Here is a 15,891-nt window from a genome sequence, read left to right on the forward strand (position 1 = left end):
GAGATATTAGTATGCAGTAACCCGAAAGTTGTTCGGAGTCCTGGATGAGATCACGGACGTCACGAGGAGTTCCGGAATGGTCCGGAGGTAAAGATTTATATATGGGAAGTCAAATTTTGGCCATCGGGAAGGTTTCGGGGGTTACCGGTATTGTACCGGGACCACCGGAAGGGTCCCGGGGGTCCACCGGGTGGGGCCACCTATCCCGGAGGGCCCCATGGGCTACTTGATTTATTTTGTTTAATATTGCATCAGATTTGAACTATTTCATAGCCTCCCACCCTATGAAAACTACTTCTTCTCTAATGTGAGATGTTGCTCGGTCCACAAAGGCCAACATTTTGAAAATAACTACCAGTTGCAGGACACCAGTTCTAAGGCAGAAGGTGCACTAGGCATCAGTAACTTAAAAGCAATAAACAAAAGCCTAATTCTTGCTGCATCCTGGAGGTTAGCTAAAGACCCTTCTTCTCATTTATATCATGTTCTTCAGGCTAAATACTTTCCTATTACTACTATTTGGAAGGCCACTGTGGCCCCTCCTAAGTCAGCTTTTTGGGCTTCTGTTTTAAAAATGCTACCCAAACTGAAAGATCATGCTTTCTATCAGCTTACTAAAGGAAGCATATCTTTGTGGAGTATGCCTTGGTGTCCTTTTTGGAATTCCATTCATGATTTTCTTATTCCTTAACAAGTAGGTTTTATTTATCCTTCTTTGGTTAGAGATCTTTGGCTGCCGAGGCAAAAAAATTGGAATCATCAACTAATTTTCTCTTTATTTCAGCAGCCTCTTGCTTCTCATATAATTAACATTGATATCATTAAGAATAATAATGAAGATATGCTCTGTTGACCCTTGGCTCCTAAGGGGTTTTGTTCTGCTAAAGCTGCCTACAACCTTTGTTTGCAAGCCATTCACTCTCATCCTAGAACTGCTCCTCTTCAGGTTTCTCTTGAGTTAAAAAACTTTCTCAAAGTCATTTGGAAGCAGAAAAATTTGTTGCCTAAAGTCCAAACTTTTGCTTGGAGGCTTCTTAGTAAAGCTTTGCCGACAGGTATGAGAGCAGAACGTTTTTTCACTCATATTTCTCAGACTTGTGTTAGGTATGCCCAGCAAGAGGATGAATTTCATCTCTTCTTTCTTTGTGATTTTGCTAGAGCTGCCTGGTTTTCTGCTCCTTGGTTTCTCAGATCCGATTCTCTTGTTCAGGACCATAATTCAATGCACTCTATTCTCATTCATCTGGTTTCTATGGGGCATCCTTATGCTTCCTTGCAAAATGTTTTGAACTTTTTATGGTGTATCTGGAAAGCTAGAAATGATTTCTTATTTGAAAGAAAAAGATGTCTTCCTTACAAAGTGCATATTGCTGCTGCTCATATTGACATTGCATTGCATGAGGAATCTTTCCTCCCTTCTAATAATCAGATTTGTGCTAAGAACCCAGCCTCTTTCACCCTATTTAACATTGCAACCAAGCCATCAGCTGCAATGTTAAAGAATAGGGTGGTATAGGGTCTCCCTGGTATTCCGACAAAACGGGTCTATTTTCCCGTTGATATTGATTGTGGTCTGGCCACCGTTGACCAATTGCATCATCCAGCTCACCCATTGTGGGTCGAACCCTTTAGCATGCGTTTTTTGCTCCAGGAAGTCCCATCTTATCCTATCATATGCTTTCTCAAAGTCTATCTTCAGGATAAACACCTCCTTCTTATTGTGGATTTCGAGGAGCACTTCATCTAGGACAACAATTCCATCCAGAATGCTCCGTCCTTTGATGAAGGCAGTTTGATTAGTGTCAATTACCCTATCCGCCGCTGGAGCGAACCTAGAAGCATACCCTTAGCTAGTAACCGAGAGCTGACGTTGATTAGGGTAATTGGCCGGTATTGACGAATGTGGTCTGCTCCCTCCACTTTCGGCAATAGTGCCAAAATACCATAATTAAGCCTCTTCACATCGATACACCCTTTAGCAAAGTCTTGGACTAGCTTCAGGAAATATGGACCCACCACATTCCAGAACGTTTTGTAGAAAGTGTCCGGAAACCCGCCCGGTCCAGGGGCAGTGTTAGATCTCATCCCCCCAAGTTGTATGAAATCTCCTTCAAGGAGAAAAGGGGCCAGCAATTGCTCGCAATCTGCCATTGACACCATCCTATGTTGATTCCACACCGTGGGGAGCAGAGACACCGTAGCTACCTCGGATGTCCTCAACAACTCTCTGTAAAACGGTTATTATATCTATCGGTCTGATATAACAACTTTGCTAGAGTTACTCTAGGTCACCAGTATCGATATACTGCATAGCTCAAGCATGAGAGAAATCATCTGTTAGAGCAAGTCTAATAAGGCCTAGTCAGCAGGCTATAAGACTTGCCATGTCATTAAAATCCTACTTGGAGGAGTGAGAGAAGAGGAGAGAGAGTGAAGCGGGCTCTTATTCTACAGACCGGCTATAGCACATAGATCAAGATAAAATAGTATGCATGCAACTCTCTCCAATCATATACATCGCTCATGCAGATATTAAATGCTTAGAGCCAACCTAAGGCTAGTCATAGTGGGAGTAACTTAGCGAGTAACATAGTGTACCCCAATTTTTTTTGCTTATGTGGCAAGTAGTTAATGAGAAGTAGTAACCTAATATGTTATTGTAACATAACGCTTCCCAATAAAAGATGAGTCTACAAGCTAATAAATGAAACCATCTATGACAGTACTACTGTGTTACTTTGCACTATGAAAATCGTAATTTAGACTAGTGTCATATGCATGACTAATATAAGTTACTCCCCACTATGACCAGCCTAATAGCCAATCTAAGAGCCAACCTATTATATGAATATATTTTTATGAGGGCTTTAAGTTAGGTAGCATCTCCTTATAGCCAACAGCCGGCTACATTATTAACCATGCTCTTATATAATTTAGATGGGCCACGGACGGGAGACTGGTTGCGAGTACTGATCGCTCCATTCAGCATACAGTCATTACTGTAGTACCGCCCTACTCTAGTACTCCCACTTGTATGCCTGCTTTGCTTTCATTGATTCACAATTTTAAGAGCACGTACAATGCAGGCGTTTAAGGGGCCGTTCGGTTTTCCTCCGCTCCGCGCCTCCGCTCCAGGAGCGGACGAGTTGTGGTTGATAAACTGGGAACGGGCGAAACGATGCTGTCTAGATCCATGGATATTGACGAGCGGGTGGATTGCCGAACGGGCCCTATGTCTGGGCTCCAGGGATTAAATCCCAGTTGTTTTCGTAGCTTTTTAGTGGACCATGGTTTATTTTCTGGCGCCCAGGAGTCAGGACGTTTAAAAAACCTGCACAAAATATTGCCTCTGGGAACATAAGCGCTCATGCGTTGGAGATCCCCTATTAAGCCACGTTCATACTCAAACACGCATTTTCTTTTTGAAAGACCCAGCACCCCTATTAAGCCACGTTCATACTCAAACACGGATTTTCTTTTTGAAAGACCCAGCATTGCTGGCATTTCATTGGCTTAGCAGAGAGAGGTTACAGAAGAGAGATCAAAAAATCAAGGTCTGAATAAGGTAGAGAATGAGCACACAGGCTTCACTCCACTACCCCAGCAAAAATATTACTCCCTCCGCCTGAAAATACTTGTCATTAAAATAGGTAAAAAGAGATGTATCTAAAATTAAATTAGATCTAGATACATTCCTTCTTATTCTTTTTAATGATAAGTATTTTCGGACGGAGGTAGTATATGGTTTCACTCCTCACATAATGTCCCCGGAAGGGATCTCTATGCCGCGGGCGCCGGCGAGCCTCCATTGTTCCATGTCCCTCGGGCAGGCCGCGAGAACGTCGATGGTCCTTTCCTTTGCAAATCGGCATCGAAGTTGGGCGCAAATTAAATCGATCACTTGATTAAATCTTTGACCCTGTGTTTTGCTGTGTCAATGCTCCGGTGCAAGCACCATTAATTCAGACAGATGGAATTGTATGGCAGTTAGATAGGACCAATTAATTAATGGGAAGGTGGGAACACGCGGTGACCAGCTTCGGTCTGGCATCTTGAAACCTAAAAACCAATTGAGTGCAACATACCCATTTTGGCTCTGTTTGGATACTCTAACACATCTAACACAGTTAGAGTTAGAGTTATTTTTTAACCCACTCTAACCCAAATAAACACATCTCACGCACAAATGGATGTGTCCATTTCTTGATTGATCGAGATGCGTAGACAAGCATTCATCACTCGCTAGCAGAGCACAATAACAAATAAAAAAGTATCTCGTGTTCATTCAATATAAGCCATTTTACCTTTTACAGTCTACAATCCATTTCGTTGCCTACTATATACATATACCCTCAGTGGAAATAAGAACCACATGTCCAAATAAATAATAATCTGAATCGAAGCAAAAGAAAAGAAAGATAAATTAAAAGAATAAATGTATCATAAATATTGGGATTTGTGTTGCCCCTAAAGCTTTCGGCACCGATAGGTCTGTCCACTTAATCCATGATACTGCCCGTAGTCTTCTTGATGAGGTCCCAAGCACTTCTCACATGCCTCTCCTCCTGCAGCGACGACCCAACGGCGAACCGTAACACGAACTTGTCACCGACCACCGTGTGTGCAAGATAAGCCTTGCCAGTTTTGTTCAGATTTTCCATTAGCACGCGGTTGGCCTCGTCAGCATCCTTCTCCGTCATGGCTCCACTTGCCTTGATCCGAAAGCAAACAAGAGCAAAGTTCCTCGGTACGACCACTTCAAACCTGTCATCGGCACGGACGAAATCTTCAAACATCTTGGCCATGGCAACATCACTACGGATGTGCTCTTGGAGCTTTGCAGTACCATAGGTACGCATGACCATCCAAAGCTTGAGCCCGCGGAAGCGCCGGCCAACGCCGACCTGCATGTCTTTAAGATCGGTGACCTCGCCGGACTCGGTAGCATCATTCTTGAGATACTCCGGGTTGGTCTCCAATGAGTCACTCAGTCGGTGAGCATCACGGACATAGAGACATGTGCAATCAAGGCATGTGAGAAGCCATTTGTGTGGGCTCATGCTAATGGAGTCCACGCGCTCGACGCCGTCGAGATGGTGGCGAAACTCAGGGCAGATACATGCACTGCCAGCGTAGGCAGCATCGACGTGGACCCATGCACTGAACATGGCGGCAACATCGGCGACGTCGCCCACCGGGTCAACGGCATTGGAAGACGTGGTGCCCACGGTAGCGCAGACATATGTTGGCACAAGACCAGCGTCGGCATCAGCTTGCATGACCTCGAGAAGCTTTGTCGGGTCGAGCCCATAATTGGTTTCTGGCCCGGTAGGGATGGAGCGGATGTTGGCGGGGTCAAATCCCGCGAGGCGACAAGCCTTGAAGAACGTGGAGTGGGTTTGGTCGGCAGCATACACAGCCAAGCGTGGAACGCCAGACACGCCGACAGAGCCGCTTCGACGCAGCGCTGCATCACGGGCGGCGACTAGCGTGACGAGCATGGCCTCGCTTGTTGTGCCAAGGATAACCCCACCGCCGGTGCCACGACCAGTGCTGGTGCGGTTCATGAAGGTTGTGGGCAGACGCAGGAGCTGCGCAAGCCAGTCGAGAGCGAGAACCTCCATCTCAGTGGCGGCAGGTGAGGCCTGCCACGTGAATCCGACGGTGTTCATGGCTGAGGCAATGAGGTCGCCGGCGATCGCAGCTGCGCTGTTGGTGGAGGGGAAGAAGGCGAAGAAGTTGGGGCTAGCCCAGTGCGTCATGCCGGGGACAACGGAGGTCCTGAGCTCCTTCATGGTGACGTCGAATGGCGCAGAGTAAGTTGGCGGGGACGCGCTGAGCTCTTCTTGCAGGTACCCCGGCTTCACGTTAGGGAGTACGGGCATGGACTCGATGTTGGTGTAGTAGTCGGAGATGAAGTCGACGGCCTTGTGGAGGTATGCACGGACATCTTCGGGGTTGAGCGGCTCGAACGCCGCCTTGTCGTCGGGGATGGCGGAGAAGGACATGGGGTTGGTGCCCAAGCTGCCCATTCCTTTTAGGTAGGTAATTTAAACCTTGATTATGAGCAAAGAAGGTTGGGAGGCGGAGAGAAGGATTGGCTTAATGAAGTTGAGCTAGGTAGCTTTGCTGCCGGAGAGCAAGAAGAAGAGGCGGAGGAGCTAGTAATTAGCTGGCTTGCTTTGCTGCTTGGTGAATGGAGTTAGTAGTTGGTGCGGGGTATATATAGGTGGATCCGGGAAGCGGCGTGGCGGGGTGGGCGTTGGATGGGTCCTGGTCGCGCGGGCCTACGTATGCTGCTAGGAAGGTTGGTGGTTGGTAGAGATCCGAGCACAAGCGCGCGCGACATGAATCTGATGGTCAACTCGTCTGTTCGGTCCGGATACGTCCGAATAGACCCGTTATGATGCCGTTCGTTAATTGGTCACCGTCTGGCTGCTAAAGTTTTTTTTTTCTTTCTACGCATATACTCCGGACTACTAGGGGGCATGGATGGTTTTCGTCACCACAAAAAATCGTTTCTTGTTCGTATTATTAACTGCATATAATACAATATCATGCGGTCAAGATAGACCTTTTCTCTCCTAAAAGAAATTATCTATGGCTAGGGCAAATTCTCCGCTTCAGACTTCACCGGCGAGCCCGCGGGTTCGCCTCTCCTCTACCCGGCGCTCCATCGGTGGTGGGGAGGGGGATATGGGTGTCTTCGTTTCGGCTAGTAGTTTAGGTTAAGGGCTTTTTAGTACTTGCAAACGTGACATTCCGGTAGATGACGACGTTTCTTCTGCATGTTTGTCTTCCAAGATCTAATCCTCGCCAAGTTTGTCCATCTAGATGTATGACGGAGCTCTGGCCTGGATTCATGATGTCTTCATGGAACGGCGAGATTTGGTGTTAGTTGGTTCATATCTATTTGTGGGTTCATCGACGACGATTGTGGCTCTATGGCGCTGGTCCTTAGGGACAAGTGCATGAGGACTTTTTCTGGCTGTTATCGACAAGGTCAAGCCGGTTTCGGTAGGGGAGTGGCGACAGAGATGAGTCGATGGACCATTCTGGCGGCGGTAGTGGTCATTTGGTGGTCTAGAGACCTCGACGTATTTTTATTGTGTTTGAGGTGTTTTGTACTTCTGATGAACTTTTATAATAAATCTAAATCTTTCGCAAAAATACAATCAAAGCACCAAGTGTATATTCATACAACATATATGTTAGACCTACCACAATGAAGAGTAACATAAACTAGTATCATGTGCTTGACAATTTTCATGCCATATGGGATAGCAGTTCTTCGCTGGTGAAAAAATAAACAAGTCTAACATTTGAAGGTAACATTCGGCGTTCGACTCTCTTTTTTTTTGCGCAGGTCAAAATGCTTAAGTTTTTCCCCTGAAAATTTGCATGTACCATTTGGGTGTGACATTGAACACATCTATATTTTTTAATTTGTTTGACATTTGTAAAATCCATTTTTGGCATGCAGGAGCATGTGCTCCATAGAGCCAAAATGGATTCCGCATGTGCAATACATAGTACTCCATCCGTTCCTAAATATTTGCCTTTTTAGAGATTTCAAATGGACTACCACATACGATGTATATAGACATATTTTAGAGTGTAGCTTCACTGATTTTGCTTCGTATGTAGTCACTTGTTGAAATCTCTACAAAGACAAATATTTAGGAACGGAGGGAGTATCATACAATAGTATCATGTTATCACTACATTTGTTGATTTATAAAGTCTCAATTTAAAGTGCACTTCATTTATTTATTTTTATTTTAAAAATCTTTTGACATGCCATGGTACTGTGCCATATACTAGAACCTTCTGTAAAATAATTAATTGATGTGCCACATCATATTTTTGTTTACGTGGTAATGCATCATATTGTGATGCTCCCGCTGTGAGAGGCCTTACACGAACAATGCAACTTGTGGCAATGTTAGTAACTGTCATGGGTCCTGACCAGAAGAGATTTAGCGAGCGGTTTCCATCTCACTTGTTTTGTTTCAAGGGGTTGTCTCATTTAGATGGCTTCTTTTAGCACTTATGGATCGATCCCTCGCTGAGGGCTCGCTTGCAGATAGGGAGAAGGTGGCGGTGACATAGGATGACGAGACAATGGTTGAGAAGGTGGTGGGGGAGTGGATGGTTGTTGGGTAAGGAGGTGGTTTCCATCTTTGCCTCTTGATAATATTCAATTTTGTAGTGAATGCAAAATGTTTTAATTGTGAAATACTAGCCCCCTGCTAAGATATTAGAAATGCAAAACCACATTGTGAACTATAAGTTATCCAATCATAAACATTTATCTCAAGTTTGAAAAGGAGGTAAAACTCTTAGAAATTGACCTATATAGATTAGGTGAATGGTTAATGTTGCACACCTTTTATGTTGGATTGAACCATACATATGAATAATTGTTAGATTCATCTATAGATGGCACCTTTAGAAGCATGACACAAGCTCAAGCTCAAAATGTTTGGGTGGCATGATGGAAAATTATGTCAAATGACATATTGAGAGGGTTCCAACTACAATGCTAAACTCTACCCAGGAGGTTCAAAGTTAAAATGCCAAACCTGGTATGCATATGTCTATGTTTTCTATTAATAATGCATCATCTAGTACTTATGATATTTCTAATTTCGTGAACTTGTTGAGCGAAATAAAGACCATGTTGGCGGCAAAATAACTTCAACAATAATGCATGACGAATACTGTAGAAATAATGATTACATGCCTTATCATTGATATAATTAATGTGGGAGTAATAATTTTCCTACTAGATTTGTAGGAATGATTAAGTAATGAATTTCGACCCAAAACTGAATCAAGACGTTTAACCATTTTTTTTGGTAAATTAGCACTCTCTTTGATAAAGTTAAAACTCTCTAATTATATAGTTTGATGAAGCATAGATTGACACCATCTAAAATTAACAATGGAGATACTTTCAAACATATTCAATTCATCCTAGATAAGAATTGGGAGAAAAGAAGAAACAAAACCATGCATACTGAAATTGAACCTAAAATTAAGCATAGGATAAGAATGTCAAAAATGCTTGGTACTGTACATTATTTATTATTGATGTAATTAAATTTACTATGATGAGTGTACCCTCTCCGAAGTTATACAAGTTTTGTAAGAATTATCGGAAGTGCCTAATAGAACTGCTTGCAACAAACAACTTACTGAACATATAGGGCTAACTATTTCAAACGGCGAGGAGAAATATAATCAAGATGCCAATATTCCCTATATAATTAGAGGATGGTTTGGAACCAATTGAACTGATTACCATTAATAATTTTGATTGTTATGCTCTTCGTGATTGTAGTGCTAGTGTTTATACAATTCTTACATCCTTATATAAAGTGATGGGATCTTGCTCAGTCCACTATGTAAAAGCTAGTGCTATAATATAAGTTATGCTCGCATTAAGTATCATTCTGGACATAGAGACCCATCATGTGTGTTCAATTATTTTGGGAAGGAGGGCGGCCCTAACATAATTCATGGGTATTTAGATGAAGACCACTTCTTTTTGGCAGAAAAAATCGTAATTACATCATCTGTATGAAATATGTATTCAACAAATATACAACTCATGTGCACATCACGTCTACTTCTCACACTACCTCCACAACGTGTCCCATATATCGTCCCATGGCCCAATTATGCAACCCAAAGCCCATTAGGAGTTCAGGACATAGTTGGCAGTGGCACAAGGGCATCATCATGGGGTCTCTCGGGGGTGCTCGACAAAACACCCGCGCGCGCGCGCACACACACACACGCGTGCGCGCGCACACACACAGAGAGAGCTCCATGATGGCTTGAGTGTCAGAGTGTGGACGATGTCGCACATGATTCACTTATAAGAACAAATGCATGCTATGAAATCACTCATCACACGCTTTGCTTTATGTAAACTGTGTTCACTTTGACCAACCGTGTACGATCAAGCACGCCATACAAACCGTGTGCACACCAACCGATATGCTTAGTGCACTTGTTCATACCGTTCATTCATTCATTCTAAAACGAGCTAAGCTGCAGAAATTGAACAGCCTGCCGTTTCTAAAAGTAGGGTTCAAACCATTATTTAAAGTATTATAAATGTTATGGGATATGTGTACCCAACAAAATTGTCAGGTTAAACAACGTTCTTTTCTTTTTGCGAATGAGGTTACTACTAGCCACAATGGGTAGTAACATAGACTAGTAACATGCCCATGTTACTAGTCTATGTTACTACCTCTATAGTGGGGAGTAACATATGTGTGATAACATGCAGCACTTTATTTATTAGGCTATAGACACATCTTGCCTTAATATGTATGATGTTACTCATACTACTAGTAACTAGCTATGTTACTACTTTTCTCTTTTTCTTCATTTATTGCTTGCCACATCATCTAATTTATCTAGATATGTGTGATGTTACTATCAGCATACAACCCTACATTCCACTTTCGCTAAGGCCGATGAACAAATATTCCATCTATGGTCAACAAAAAGTTAATGGGATCAAAGTGAGAATGGGGCGTCGCTTCGTTGGCTAGGCGCTTGAGTACGCAGCCAGCCCGCCCTTGTTTGAGCCTCATCTCTAACATGTGGTGCTCACGGAGTTCTTTTCTATTAAAAATGCCAACATGGTTTAGCCCTGAAAGTTATCAGTCTGAAATTTGCGGAAAAAAAAAATCTGAATTTAATAAATTATTTAGGGACCCAAAATAACTTTCCCAGTCTATTTTCAAATGTGAACTGATTTCTTAATTGATGTAAAAGTTGATCTCAAAAAGTCAAAATTTTGTGATTCTTTCTTGTTCCTCTTAGTCAGCATGCCCACTCCACTTTTTGTTTCTTGTTTTTCTACCAGGTTGAAAGAAATCGCTTACTATTAGGACATAGTGTTAGGGACCACTTAAGGTTACTTGATTTATTTTCTTTAATATTGCATCAGATTTGAACTATTTCATAGACTCCCGCCCTATGAAAACTACTTCTTCTCTACTATGAGATGTTGCTCGGTCCACAAAGGCCAACATTTTGAAAATAACTACCAGTTGCAGGACACCAGTTCTAAGGCAGAAGGTGGACTAGGCATCAGAAACTTAAAAGCAATAAACAAAAGCCTCATTCTTGCTGCGTCCTGAAGGTTAGCTAAAGACCCTCCTTCTCATTTATATCATGTTCTTCAGGCTAAATACTTTCCTACTACTACTATTTGGAAGGCCACTGTGGCCCCTCCTAAGTCAGCTTTCTGGGCTTCTGTTTTAAAATGCTACCCAAACTGAAAGATCATGCTTTCTATCAGCTTACTAAAGGAAACATCTCTTTGTGGAGTATGCCTTGGTGTCCTTTTTAGAATCCCATTCATGATTTTCTTATTCCTTAACAAGCAGGTTTTATTTATCCTTCTTTGGTTAGAGATCTTTGGCTGCCTGGGCAAAAAAATTGGAATCATCAACTAATTTTCTCTTTATTTCAGCAGCCTCTTGTTTCTCATATAATTAACATTGATATCATTAAGAATAATAATGAAGATTTGCTCTGTTGACCCTTGGCTCCTAATGGGTTTTGTTCTTCTAAAGCTGCCTACAACCTTTGTTTGCAAGCCATTCACTCTCATCCTAGAACTGCTCCTCTTCAGGTTTCTCTTGAGTTAAAAAACTTTCTCAAAGTCATTTGGAAGCAGAAAAATTTGTTGCCTAAAGTCCGAACTTTTGCTTGGAGGCTTCTTAGTAAAGCTTTGCCGACAGGTATGAGAGCAGAACGTTTTTTCACTCATATTTCTCAGACTTGTTGTAGGTGTGCCCAGCAAGATGATGAATTTCATCTCTTCTTTCTTTGTGATTTTGCTAGAGCTGCCTGGTTTTCTGCTCCTTGGTTTCTCAGATCCGATTCTCTTGTTCAGGACCATAATTCAATGCACTCTATTCTCATTCATCTGGTTTCTATGGGTCATCCTTATGCTTCCTTGCAAAATGTTTTGAACTTTTTATGGTGTATCTGGAAAGCTAGAAATGATTTCTTGTTTGAAAGAAAAAGATGTCTTCCTTACAGAGTGCATATTGTTGCTGCTCATATTGACATTGCATTGCATGAGGAATCTTTCCTCCCTTCTAATAATCCGATTTGTGCTAAGAACCATCTTGAGGCTCAGGTTGTTCCTAAACAAGGGCAGACTCTTAAATCTGATATGTTGATTAATGGTACTAAAATCTTTTCTGATGCAGCCTTTAGATCTTCAAAAATTCCAGGTCTTGCTCAAGGGGAAGTAAAGACAGGTGTAGGAGTCTACTTTTGCATACCTTCTCCTCGGAGAGAAATTAACATTCAGGTTCAAGCTTCAGCGCCTCCCACTTCTACTCCTATTCAAGTAGAAGTAGTTTCTCTTGCATATGCGGCTCATTTGGCAGTCAGTCTTAGTGTTCAACAAACAACATTTTTAACTGATTGTCTCTCTCTAGCTTCAGCTGTAGCATCTAGGAAGATAATCCATTCGGCTGCCCCTTGGAACATCAGAAAAGAACTGGCTTCCTTTGTTACATCTACTTCTCATCTTAACTCCAAAGTATTTCATATTTCCAGGAGCCTGAATGGAGTTGCTCACAACCTTGCTCAACAGGTTTATCAGTCTGTTCGTGGTCCTATTCTAGATTGTTCCTCTCACTCTCATGCTTCCGATGACTGTCCAGTGTCTGCCATTTTGGGTGATTTTAATTTTTCAGGTTTTCAGGTGCACAAAGTATATTGTTTCTAGCAGCAGGATGGATTCTTGTTCAGGCAGCTCTTCTCTCCTTTCTGCTACTAGTTCAGGCCTGCATCTCAACATCAGACAGTCGTTTATTACTGAATTCTATGAAGAGCTTAGCTTGCTGGTGGCCATCAGTCACGTTTGTGTTAAGCTTGGCTGATGCTGCTTCTCTTGTATGCTTCCCAGTTCATGTGTATCACATCTGTTCTAGATGTAGTTCATCTAGTTGACTTTTGGACAACCTATCTTTGCTAGCTTTTAACGGCTCATCTTCTTTGGTTGTTTCCCTTTTCCCTATCTCTATTCAAGCCATATGTACTCTCTCTTGTACTGTTGTTATGAGCTGTTAATGATATTGGGCACCTTTCGGTGACTTGTTCTGTTCAAAAAAAATTTGGATGCCAAAGCTCTGACAAAATAAATTGGGCCACGTAGAGGCCAATGCAGGCTAAGAGCATCTCCAGCCGTTGCCCCCCCCCCCAGGGGGCGCCTAAAATCGCCTCCTGGGGGCGAGCCAGCGCAAAAAAAGGGCCTGGGGGCGAGTTGGTCCCCAGTCGCCGGCCCCAGGGCCGCCCCCAGACACGCATATTTAAAAAAAACGTTCGACGAATTCGTTTAAACACGGCTAAATTTCGGCCAAATTTGGCATATATTAACATGTTCGGCAGTACATAGCAAATATAACTAAAACAAAAAGTCGCTGAATACCGAGTAGTCGCCGCCGTCGTCGCCGCCATCGTCTCCGCCGTTGTCGCCGTCGGGCTTCTCCTCCTTGACACGGCCGTCCCTAGTGGATCCCTGATCGGCGTCCCCAACGCGGACTGGTGGCGGCGGCGCGTCGTCGTCGCTGTCCTCGATGACGATGAGTCCTCCTTCATCACAGCCCCGGCGGCGCTGCTCGAACCGCGCCAGGGCGGCGCGCTGGCGCTCCCTCGCCATCTTCAGGGAGTTCTTGCGCGCCCATTCCAGGGCCGCGTCGTCGTCGAGCTCCGCGTCACCGTGCTCCGTCTTCACGGCGGGGAGCCCCAGCTTCATCTTCACCGGCGCGAGCCCCGGCTCTGTCTTTGGCTTGACGAAGCGCGGAGGAGCCGACGAGGAGTTGCACCGACCGCCCTCGTTGATGACGGTGCCGGCGCTCCACATGCGCCGGCCAAGCGGCGTCTCCGCCGCGGGCTCGGCCTTGACGCCGAGCAGCGCCGGAGAGCCGTAGGAGTGGGAAGAAGCCCGTGAGGAGGAGTGGGAGGAGGACGACGAGGAGGAGCCGTACCCCCTGGGCATCCATTGCCCGGCGCGTCAGCGGTGAGACGGGGCGGCCGCCCTCGCCGGGGAGGGTAGGCCAGCGGCGGGTTATTGCCGCCCTCGAGGTGCGTCAGGACGCCCTCGAGCGTGCGTCCGGGGACGCCCCACCACAGGTGACGCCCCTCGCTGTTTGTCGGTGTACAAAAAGAGGGGTACACTTTTTGTACCCCTATAACTGTGCACGGGTAGTCGGAGCCACGGGCACCACCACACTGAGCAAGGCAAGGGAGGTGAGCCAAGGTAAGGCCGAAGCTCAGGAGAAGCAGAACGATGCCAAGACCAAGACCACGAAGAGCAAAGGGGATGAAGCGGACCGCCCCGGCAAGATCCTTGCCGGGAGGCGGTTTTAGCAAACCCGGCAAGACCCTTGCCGTGGCAGCTCGCCCCACACCTACGGAGTAAGTCACCCTTGAGTCCACTGCCCCCATGGGGCAAGGATTCGGGAAACATCCCCGTGGTGGCATCCAGATCTTTGTGAAGACATTCAAGATCAGATACACCCTTTAGAAGATGATGATCCTTGGCGGGATCCCAGCCAAGGAGGACCACAAGGCCCCCGGCAAGAGCCTTGCCGGGGATGACAGCAAGACCCTTGCCGGGGCTCCGGCAAGGCCCTTGCCAAGAACACCCGTAGGGCCACCATCAAGCCCATGCCAGTCAAACCTCCACCGCCGTTTGCATGCAGCTGCCGACCCAACCAGCTGGGCAGGCACCTGCGTGGCGGCATGCGGATCTTCATGGAGACCCACCACTGCGCCACCTCAGCTGCCTGCCTGCCTACATGGCACCGCGGGCGCCACTGGCCAGGGCGCGTGTCGACACAAGAGGGAGCGGCGACGGACGAGACAGGGCTCTCCCCCATCCCTGATAAAGCAAGGACACCTGGGCAAGACGCATTAAATGCGCCTTGTCATGTAATGCGAGGGATAACCTCACATCACTGTACCCTTTCCACCTCCTGTGTGCCACTGTGGCAACCCCTTTCCTATAAAAGGAGGCCCGAGGCGGCCAGGAGGAGGATTCGGCTTTTTGGAGCTCCTCACGCCCCATAGCTAGCTCAAGAACACAGATATACAATCCACCAAAGCAGAAGTAGGGTTTTACGAATCCTCGCGGCCCGAACCTGGATAAACGAACTGTGTGCTATCTGTTTGATCCGCTCTTCTCGCGACCCCGCGCCCCGCAACCGTTGTAGGGATTCTTGTGATCCCATAGGTGTTGTTCCCACCGACATCGATATACAATCCACCAAAGCAGGAGTAGGGTTTTACGCATCCTCGCGGCCCGAACCTGGATAAACGAACCGTGTGCTATTTGTTTGATCCGCTCTTCCCACGACCCCGCGCCCCGCAACCGTAGTAGGGATTCTTGTGATCCCATAGGTGTCGTTCCCACCGAGTTCGGGCCGCGAGGATGCGTAAAACCCTACTCCTGCTTTGGTGGATTGTATATCTGTGTTCTTGAGCTAGCTATGGGGCGTGAGGAGCTCCAAAAAGCCGAATCCTCTTCCTGGTCGCCTCGGGCCTCCTTTTATAGGAAAGGGGTAGCCACAGTGGCACATAGGAGGTGGAAAGGGTACAATGATGTGAGGTTATCCCTCGCATTACATGACAAGGCGCATTTAATGCGTCTTGCCCAGGTGTCCTTGCTTTATCGGGGACGGCGGAGAGCCCTGTCTCGTCCGTCACCGCTCCCTCTCGTGTCGACACGCGCCCTGGCCAGCGGCGCCCGCGGTGCCATGTAGGCAGGCAGGCAGCTGAGGTGGCGCAGTGGTGGGTCTCCATGAAGATCCGCATGCCGCCACGCAGGTGCCTGCCCAG

At 45.7% G+C, this 15,891-nt stretch overlaps 1 pseudogene; it reads right to left on the reverse strand.

Annotated features, from left to right (window-relative positions):
- Positions 1 to 4,397: 4,397 nt before the first annotated feature.
- LOC125521529 (tryptophan decarboxylase 1 pseudogene) lies at positions 4,398 to 6,180 on the reverse strand (annotated as a pseudogene).
- Positions 6,181 to 15,891: the final 9,711 nt, after the last annotated feature.

The sequence above is a fragment of the Triticum urartu genome, chromosome 2A (assembly GCF_056163025.1).
Source record: "Triticum urartu cultivar PI428250 chromosome 2A, HENAU_Tu73, whole genome shotgun sequence".
Taxonomy (NCBI): domain Eukaryota; kingdom Viridiplantae; phylum Streptophyta; class Magnoliopsida; order Poales; family Poaceae; genus Triticum; species Triticum urartu.